Source organism: Artibeus jamaicensis, unplaced genomic scaffold, assembly GCF_021234435.1.
Source record: "Artibeus jamaicensis isolate MK-2021 breed Jamaican fruit bat unplaced genomic scaffold, CSHL_Jam_final contig_391, whole genome shotgun sequence".
NCBI classification, from domain to species: domain Eukaryota; kingdom Metazoa; phylum Chordata; class Mammalia; order Chiroptera; family Phyllostomidae; genus Artibeus; species Artibeus jamaicensis.
The window spans coordinates 25,934,498-25,945,198 of NW_026521814.1; positions in this window are offsets into that span (position 1 = coordinate 25,934,498).

Consider the following 10,701-nt stretch of genomic DNA (forward strand, 5'->3'; position numbering starts at 1 on the left):
TCACATCTGAAATGATTTTACCATTTCATGAGTTTTCAGCAAGCCATTCGTGATATCCATTTTTGCAGTTGATCTCAGTCCCTGAAATTTCCTGAACATTTTTCTTAGAAAAGAAATATTCTACTTTTTTCTTTATTGCACTGTTCACAGAAGAGTAAGCTTCACCTTAAACAAACCAAGGGCCCAATTGCTTCATTATCAGCTGTATGTGGGACATGGGTCAAAAGATCATAGCTTTTCATGCTATGCACAGCACACTGGGCAGCGGTCCAAGTCCCCGATGCTTGCTATTCCCTTTATGTTGAAAGGAAGGGTTCTGAAGAGAGAAAAAAACCTACTATACGCTCTAACTTAAGAATTCTAAGACATTCATTAAGGTTTACTATTTCTAGAATCATTGAAGTACATGGTATACTGAACTGAACACTTAATTTTAAATTTCCTTTATGTATTTCTTGCCTATTCATCATGGTTTGTATTCAGAACAGGCAAATACAGAGAGACAGATTTTGATTATGCCTGCTTAAGGTTGGGGTGAAGGAGGATTGAGGAATAATAGCTATAGTGTATGGTATTTCTTGAAGTGATAAAAATGTCTTAAAATTGATTGTGGTGATGGTTGCACAGATCTATGGTGATGTGAAAAAACATTACATTGTACACATTAAATGGGTGTATTGTATGTTATATAAATTATATCTCAAAAATGATAAATAATCTTTCTCTAGGCACATTTCTTTCATCTGGTAAGAAATATGATTAATCTATGTTGAGTGCTTAGTATTTCTCAGCCACTGTCTTAAATACATGTATATTTAATGATTTTCATGTATTATCTCATTTAATTTTCACAATAACCTTATGATGTTGGTATATTCTTATTATTACAGTTAATAATCTCATTTTATTCATGAGAAAACTTCAACAACATTACACAATTAAATAAGATGTTTCCTCTACACTTGAAACCTATATCACCGTATTAACCAATATCACCTCAATAAATTTAATTTTAAAAAATTAGATGTTTTCTTCTGTGTGGAAAGCAACAAGTTCAATAAAGGGGGGCACACTATAGTGATAGTTCTCAGAAGCACAATTCAATTTTTCACAATCTCCTGCAGCACCGAGAAAGAAGCTTCTGTTTGCTCCAACTTCTCCCAGGATAAAAGGTTTTGCTTACATCTTTCAGAGATAAATAGCTCCAAGTGTTTTAAAATGGATGCATAAAAAAGAACAACTATAATGCAATTCTAAAATAACTCCTATGTTTATGTCTACAAATCAAAAATCCTGTGCATTTGTTTGTAAATGCTCTTTAAAACATAGTTTGGGCCAACAAAGAAAGGATTATTTGAGCCAGGCTTTCAGGTGACTTAAATATTTAAGCAAGGCTTTGTATGTGGTATGTGGTTATGTACATAAAATGAAAACACATTTTTTGTATTCATTTCTATATGATGCATAATTTCCAGAGTAAAAACTAAAAATAAGAGGTGATAAAATTCGGTGCTGGCAAGTGACTTTATTAATTTGTGAATTAAGTCATCTATTCTGCATTAATCTAGGATTTATCTTACAATTTAAACTTTTGAGTGAGCTTTAAGAAATAGATTTGTTAAAGGATACAGAAGTAAAGCAAACATTAATGGGAAGGAAATAAAGTCTAACTGAATTCTGAGCTAAAATGTCATGAATCACATTTTCTTTCTCAGTCTTTCAGGAGTTGCGTGGTCTTACACACATCCAGGTCTCTTCTTATGTTGTCTTCATCTCTTGCCTTCTCTTTATCTGGTTCTTGGAGTAATTGTTACACCATGTCCAAATATGGCAGCTTCAGTCTCCGCTTTATTTTATGTTATGAGATCTAAAAAATAGTGACTAACTACAGACTGTGTTTTTTAATTCTGAATCTTGGAAGACAGTACCTGATGAGTCACTGCTAAACTGATGGATTGTCCAATTTGGGGTCAATTGTATAGCCCACCCATGGCCAATGGTGCCCAGTCCTGCAGTACATAAATGTGCCCCTCCAGAGCAAGTTTCCAGAATGAGCCCTGAGACGGGCATTTATAATAAGATATTTGAGAAAATGCACTTTTACTTTTTTGTCTAAAGTCACAGCTTAGAAGAGTCAGAAGGCCAGATTTCCGGAAGTGCCTTAGCTTCTTGTTCTTTATTACAGGTTATGTTGAACTATTGCCAAATGTCAACATAAAATGTGATCTCAGACTTAAAATTTATGTATGGGAAAATAGAATTCTTCTAAACAAGAATTAAAAGAAAAGGTCAAAAGCAGGAGAAATTCCTAGTACCATTGTTAGCCATTTTTTTGCATATTAGAACAGGTTGCAAAATGTGCCTATTATAGGGAAATTACAGCAAAAAGAGGAAAAAAGCAAAAAACCTGATGTATTAATAAAGACTGAGAGGCTGGGATCCAGCCATGATTTCTGGTGAAGTACAACTATTTTTCTCCAAAGTGGGGTTGGTCATGGCTCAAGTTTTCAAAATCTTTAAAAACTTCCTACACCAGAGCTCAGAAGAATTATTTTATAATAGCACCCTTCAGGCATTTACAAAAGCATTACATTTTGTTGATTTATCATATAAAGAGTTATCACACTCACCCTCCAGGCACATCACTGATGTATTCAAAGTCACTTAATTTGCTTTTATATTTCACAGAGATTATTACAATGTGAAAAGTCAAATGCCAGAGAAAGTGGCATCTTTATTATATTTAGAAATGTGATACTAGCCACAGCTAATTTATATTCTGGAAGGGAAAATTAAACCTCTATCGCAGTTCTCCATCTTGGATACTGACAAGATGGGAAGATTCTGATTTTTCTTCCAGAGAGGGGCTAAGATAAAGTGATCAGTTCTCTTAAACTTGGATTCTAGAATGGGAAATTATGTCAGAGGGGAGGGGGATGGGGGACTAGATGAAAGAAGGTGAAGGGATTTGCCAAGAACATATATGCCCAAGACACAAACACAGACACCAGTGTGTGACGGCTAGAGAGAAAGGAGGGTGGGGGATGAGTGGAGGCAGGCAAAGGGGCGGATGGGGACATCTGTATTAAAAAGGAAAAATATGCTGTAATTTGATAAAAAGCAATATCTGGTGATACAACTTGGAAGGAGAAATAAGGAGCTGCTAACTTTGAATTAAAGCACTTAAAAACTACAAAAAAAAAGAAATTATGAAAAAGAGAGAGTAAGGGCCACTAAATAAATATTTTCAAATGGCCACTATGTCTCCGAATGTGTGTGCTATGTGGATCACCAGAAGCACAAGCTCTCTCTCCAGCACCTGCTTTCCAGACACACACAGCTGTTAGAGATGTTTGGGACTGTCAATTTTTTGTTTCTGTATTGCAATCCAGAAGCATCTTTAACTGCTAACTACCCTTAGAAAGGTTTTTTTTTGGGGGGGGGGATTATTTACTCTTATGTAGTTGTAGGAATGTTTTACAACTTTTCAGTAATTGTTATTTACAAAATGAATGCAATACAACTAAGTTCCTGCTTATAACCCAAGATGATTCAGTTCATTTATTTTCAAGTATTTGAATTTAATAAGAACTTTTACTTATAGTCTGGATGATTCTACATAGTGCTACATTATTTTTTTAATCTTCTTCATTTTTAAATTGGTAACTTCGGCATGTAACAGGCTGACAAAAATGCACAGTTGCTTATAGATAACAGAGTTGCTTATAGTTGCTTATGAATTGCTATTCATTAGATGGGGAGGATTATAAACTAAAAAGTTTGAAATATTATATTTTTAATATTTGAACTGTTATCTAGCAATAAGAAAATTCTTTTTCAAATCAGCTGGGGTTCTAAAAGAAATCTATTAGTAACTGAAAGTATCTTGCCCATTTTTTTTCTGGGAAACAAGAAAAATTAGTGTTTATTAACTGAAAGGATACAAGGCAAGAACTGGAATCAATGAATTTCCTCTTCCTTCCTTCCTTCCTTCCTTCCTTCCTTCCTTCCTTCCTTCCTTCCTTCCTTCTTTCCTTCCTTCCATCCTTCCTTCCTTCCTTTCTTTCCTTTCTGTTTACTTTAGACACTCATGTGCTTTAAACAAGTTAGAGAAGAAATGCTTTATAAGATTTTCCTTACAGAGTATTAGACTTAAATATTTGCATATAGTTAGTAAGAGAATATGTTTCGTTGTTGGACCTCTCAAGATTTTTTTATGGGCAATAGAATGAGATGGGAATTCACAGAGTTAAGCTGAGCAAACCAGGCTTCAACAACAAGCAGACCTTTGTTCAAATTGCATTTTTGCTATGTGTTAACTGTGCGTTAATGGGAAAGTTACTTGCCTGGTTCCGTGAGCCTCTATATCTTATAGAAATATGGGTCAACAAACTAACTTGGTAGAAATGTTGTGACGATTATGTGACAACATGAAAACATACCCAATGTGTGTTCGATGTTGAATATATATTATTTCCTTATCCTTTTTATAATCTCTACCAAAGAAATAGGACAGAGACCATCTCACATTGTCATCTCCTTGGGGCATGAACTCAGTTATACATTTCTTTCTATCTTTCAGATTTTAGCCTGGTGCTTTGTTTATAGTTGGCAATAGATAACCATGGATTAAATCAAATTTCCTCCTTATATTTAGGACATAATTGCTAATTGGAAAATATATAACTGATTAGTATTTTCTTGCCATATAATGCCCAAGTAAATGCAAAAAACAGGGATGACACAAAACATTTTTACATCCTAAAATTAAAATTATATTTGGGTTGATAGTATGTAAAGAAAATCAATTGATCAAATTCTCTGCCATTCTATTTTTTTTTTTGTCTTTCCATAATTGGTTAAAGATGTTTGATTGTATAACTCTTTGGGACCCTGCTAAATTACTACGTGCACTCTAACTTTCAATTTCCACATTTAAAAAAAAATAAAAGAAATGAACTATTAGTCCGCTGGATAATGTCCATTTACTTTTTTATTAAAATGTTGTAATTGTGTAATCTATGAACATTTTAAAATGAAATGAAAAATCCAGCTATTGCAGGATTTTTCCTGCAATAGCTGGCTCTCTCATGGTGTCTTGCTTTATGTATATTCTGTGTTGTATATAACTGTAAGGTGTGAAATGAATATATAAGGATTTAGGCCATTCTCTAGGGAAGGAGATTATATAGATTACAGCATCTACTGTTATTGTCTATCAATATTTAGGGAAGGTTTCTTAATCTTTTCTCTACAACTTAAACTTTAGTTCTCCAAATTACTTCCTCAGTAGCAAATTTAAAAAAATAATAGTAATACTATTTGCTTAGTATTCTGTGTCCTGAAAAACATGCTATATTTTATTTTATCTTTTCAGTTATATTTTATGATAAATGCTATCACAATTTGTAAAGGAACTAAACAAAACTTCAAATTTTATTTATATTCATGTACTTGAAGACTATTAAGAATACTTACACTAAAGTTTCCCCTTGATAGAACATCCCATACCGGGAGATTTCTGAAGGCTAAAATTTTTGGCTATTGCTTTTGAGCTTATTTCATAGATGTTTCCTGATCATAAATATAATGACAAAGTTGAGTCATAGTCAATCCCCACACCTTTGTCCACATCCATGGTTCCCTCCTGTACGTTCTTTGACGAATCCTTTCACCTTCTTCCAATCAGTCCCCACCTCCGCCTTCATTTTCAAGAATTTTTGGAATTTTTTTTGTATTGAATTTTGAAGATACTTAATGCTTGTGCATGTGTGTGAGGAATCTGCTCATGTGAAAAAATCCAACCAAGTGAGTATTTATTACTCAACTTAAGAAAGAGAAAATTACCAATAACTTTGAAATTCCATGAGTTATCTCAGATCTTATCTCTCTGTTTCTAAGTAATAATACTGTTTTGAGTACATATATCACATTGCACTGTGTGTTTACAGTCTCCCTGCTCTGTAATTCACACATGTGAACATATACTTAGGCAAAGATGACTTGATTTTATTTAATATAAATAAAACCATACTGAATTTTTCTAAACTTGCTTTTTTCCTTTCACGTTTATGTCCAGAAGGTTCATTAATGTAATGTTTACAGCCATGTCATCTTTTTCTCTACTGTATAACATTTAATTCATAAATATACTGAAATTTGAAATTTGTATATGTATTCTTTTGTAGATTATGCCTTTAGATCTATACATATTTTCATATATAATTCATAACAAAGTATATCTATAACCGACATGACCTTTGGACCACTTGTATTTTAAGATTATTCTGCATGTTAGTTAAAAACTCCTTGTGAAAATAATTTTATGATTATATAATTTTTATGTGTGTATCATAATTTTCATAAACCATTCTTTAATGATGGAACTAGATTTTCCTCTAGTTTTTCTCTAATAAGGGTGGCATCCTACATATCTTCACATTAAAATTTTGCTTTAGTGTTTAGTCTCTTATTATTCCTTAAGGATAGATTCTCAGAAATAAAAATATTTATTCAAAGAGAACAAGCATTTTTATGGCATTTTAAGACCTAGTGTAAGTTTATTTTATGAGACTGAACTAAATTTTACTTCCGTAAATTTGATATGATCATAAGCTGTTGTCTGTATCCTCTCATTCTTGTGTACTTTCAAAAACAAACAAAAGCCAAAAAAATTTTTGTCAAGTTGTTAGACAAAAATTTCTGTTATATTCCTATTTTCCCTGGCATTAGTAAAATGAATGGTACTTCAGTGTTTGTTTTCTCTATATAAAATGTCTGTATATATAATTTGCCAATTTAATCCACTACATACTCATTTTTACATATATATATTTTCCAAATGAATCCGGACTACTATACTTCAATGACTCACTTGATCATGCAGATGGTGCCAAGCACAGAACACTTTGCTTTCTTGAACTGAATTGATTACTTTCTTGTGAAAGAACCCAAGCAAATGAATTCTAAGTGATGTGACTTGTCCAATTCCCAGAAGCATAATGATTTCAGTAGGAAGAGTTATTTTTGTTGATGGAGTTTTCAGAAGAAAATATTTATATATTTAAAAAGTCAGTTTTCACATGCAAATTTACTCTTCGACATTATGTAAAGAGTCCAGTTGTGGAATTGCCTCATATTTTTTCATCACTGACATTTCAATATCCTTTTATTTCTTTCTAATCTCTTTTTCTGTTCCACTCAGCTCATGCAAATCAACAAATATTGGACCCAGACCAAATTTCTAAAGATATTTACTTAACATTTTTTTCTCCTTTTGCAAATGAGTAAGAATTGCTATCAAGAGCCCAAGCGTGAGAGTTAGATCTGGGCATGGCGTCTGTGACTCTCACTTTCTTCTCTGACTTCTCATATTTCCACACATTTTAAATGACTCCCAGTTCTGCTCAGTGCAATGTCTTTCTAATTATAATTAGTTTTACTACAGATGCTAACAAATAGAGGTTTTAAGCATTCTCAAACAGATGATTGATTCAGGTTTTAATCGATGTTTAGTTCAAGGACATTGGAGTCAGACCATACTGGATTAAAATTCTATTGTTAGCTGTATAGTCTATTAGTTGTGTAATGTGAGGTACTTCTGGGCTTCAGCATTGTGATAATTCAATGACATAATTATAAAAAGAGTTTAGTACATTTGATAGCAAAGAAGAAGCATCCATTAACTGGTTACTATCATAAGTCGTCTAAACACTTTTAGTATCTTTTATGTGCCACCTTTTTTTTGGGGGGAAACACATTTTAGAAAATGAAAAAAAAAAAACAAAAACCAAACCCCAAACAAAAAAATTCCTGTAAACCAAAAATGGCTTATTTAAAGGAATGTGTGAAGATATTAGTGGCTAGATTAGTGGAATGACTATTTTCTAGATATTTATTTTACTGTTGTCAGTAGAATAAACCCAAAGCAATGGTGTCTAATTTGTGTTTTGCTGATTGTGAAGATTTTGCGGACTTAACCTAGGGGTTAATAGCAGCAGAACCCAAATGGGTCAGACCCCATCCTTTCTCTACCAGACCAGCTTCACTTTCACCTTTTTTTATGTACAGAGAGTATTTTGTCCTTTGTTGGAGGCTCCTATTTTGCTTTCAGATGTCAAAATTTCTCTGAGATGGTCTATTAACTCTCCAGCCCTATCAGGAACTATGGAAGATGAACAGGGAAACCATACAATTTGTTGGCCCCATGCAAAATGAAAATACAGGGCCCTTTATTGAAAAAGTAAGATTTCAAGGCATGACAGGAAAATATTAAAGCAAGTCTGGGATTCTTAAACTTTAGGGGTGTTCTAAGTGTGGGGCCCTGTGAGACTGCACTAGTTACACACCCAGGAATTAGCCCTGGAGAGGGGACAGGCCTGGACACAGACAGAGAAGTATACATAAGAGTCTATTGCTGGGGCTTGAACAGAGGTCATGGGAATGGAACAGCGTGCTACCAAGTGCTCATCAGAACCTCTGGGCTCCCTCTCCCCACTGCTGCCACCAATGCTGCTGAACTTGTCAGCCACTAACAAATGCTGGAACTATTGGCAAGAATTATACCACCATAACCCTGTTCTAATGGAAAATGATGAAAAAGTAAATTAGCTTTAACATGTCAAGCTATGAGGAACAGAAAGCATTTGAATATCTGTTTGTGGGTTACATATATTCTTAAAGTACTCTTTGCTTCAGTAAAAAACTTCATGAAATATTTTAAAAGCACTCATTTAAAACTGGAGAAATCGACTGTGGGAGGCATCCATGGCTTAGTAGAATCACTTGAGCATGAATGTCCAGCAGACTATTGTTTCCTGATTAATTTTTTAAATGCAGGCATCGCTATATCTTGAATATTATATTGGACCGAAGGCCCAGCAATGTCAAGGTTATAACCCTAATGAAGCAGAGCACATGTGATGATGTATGTGTAAAGGTTTCATTACATGTCTCCACTTCAGCTTGAGATAAAAGCTCTTGTGTCAAAACAAAACAGGCAAGTAACAGTTTCTTTCCTAGTCAAGAGTTCACTTGTCAACCTCTTTCCCCTAGGTCTGCTTCCAGGATGCTCTGCATGAGAGATTTTCAGATTTGACTATTTATAAGCTTTGACTTAGGAGATGTCTCTGAGATATCAGGCTGCCAGATGTCAGATGCCTCCTGATTTCCCTTTGATGGTCTAATCCCGGGCAACGTGGAGACTCTATTGCATGGAATCCTCTTTGTTAGGGGGCTCTCGCAAAAATTAAAACATAACCACTTGAAACTAGATAGAGAGTTATAGCATTACAACATCTGACATAGAGTCCAACTGCCTTATTTGTTGACCTGGAGGCTGTGCTGCTCTGCTCAGATCTCCTCTGGGGACTCAGGCACTCCTGTCCCAGCTGCACAAAAGATGTCAGCTCACAGCTTGCACCTGAGTTCCTCCCTGGGAATCACCGTGGTCTGGGGAGTTGTCATCACAGGGCAGCCTGCCTTTGTAGACTGTCAGACACAGGGTATAAAGGCTGATCCTCTCACTGCAGCTGGGAACACCTCTGAAGGCTATGCCGGCTTGAAGGCTCCCTGTGCTGTTGGTGGAGGCTTTGTTGTAGCTGCATCACAGACCGCTCCCTTGACCCAGCGCTTTTCCCCTTTCTCCCATGAGTGTTCATGCCAACAACAAGACCAGATATACTATTGGTGGCATCCTGCAAATGAAAACACAGGTCCTTTGTTTGAAAATAAGGACAAAAATTCCATTAAAGGTACCAAAACATAAAGCTTTTAATTTTTTTCCCATAATCTTTCTTCATTTTTTTAATTGCTGTGGTACATTTACACAATGGAATATTATTCAGACATGAAAAAAGCAAGACATCTTACCTTTTGCAATAGCATGGGTGGAACTGGAGAGTATTAGTGAAATACACTCTAAGTGAAAAAGCCAGTCAGATAAAGACAGATGCCATGTGATTTCAATTATATGTGAGATCTAATGAACAAAATTAACATGTTCATAGATCCAGAGTGTGGGGGTGACTTCTCCTCGAGTCCCCTCCGGTGCCACGGATACATGCATGAATGAGTAAATATGGCCGAGAGATGCTGAGATCTGTTTGGGGAGGAGGGAGTGGGCTGTGGCCAGTTTCTCAGGGGAGACAAAGGCCAGCAGCAGCCAGTTTCTCCGAGGAGAAAAAGGCCCAGAGCGCCCACTTCCATAGCCTTTTATTGGGTTGTAACACACAGGAATACAAGGCAGTAATGATCAAACAGTAGATAACACTACAAAGAGATCTGAGTCAGTGTCTGTCAGGAAGAGAGTTGCAGAAACTTTGGGAGAGGTACTCATTTCCTCTCGGACCTTTATCATATGAATGAAAGCACTCTTCTAAGATTTCACAGGTTTATCAGCAAGTCTTTGTGTTGCCAGATTCCCCGCCCTCCCTGCCCCCTGGGGCATGCTCTGGCAAGGCAAGGAGCTGCACCTCTCCCCAATAGGTATTCAGGCTTAAGGGGATTAGAGGCAGGAAGCGCTTCTCCCAGAGAACATGGGGACTTGGGCTTTGACAAAGCCAGGGGGCAAGAGTCCATTGCTCTCTGTTGCAGCCCCCTGAGTCCTTCCATAAAGGCCTCCCAAGTGATCGAGTCTGGCTTAGGTTGCCCCCCCGCTGTGAGGGGTCTTACCCGTCATTGACTTCCGACCAAGCTCTGGGG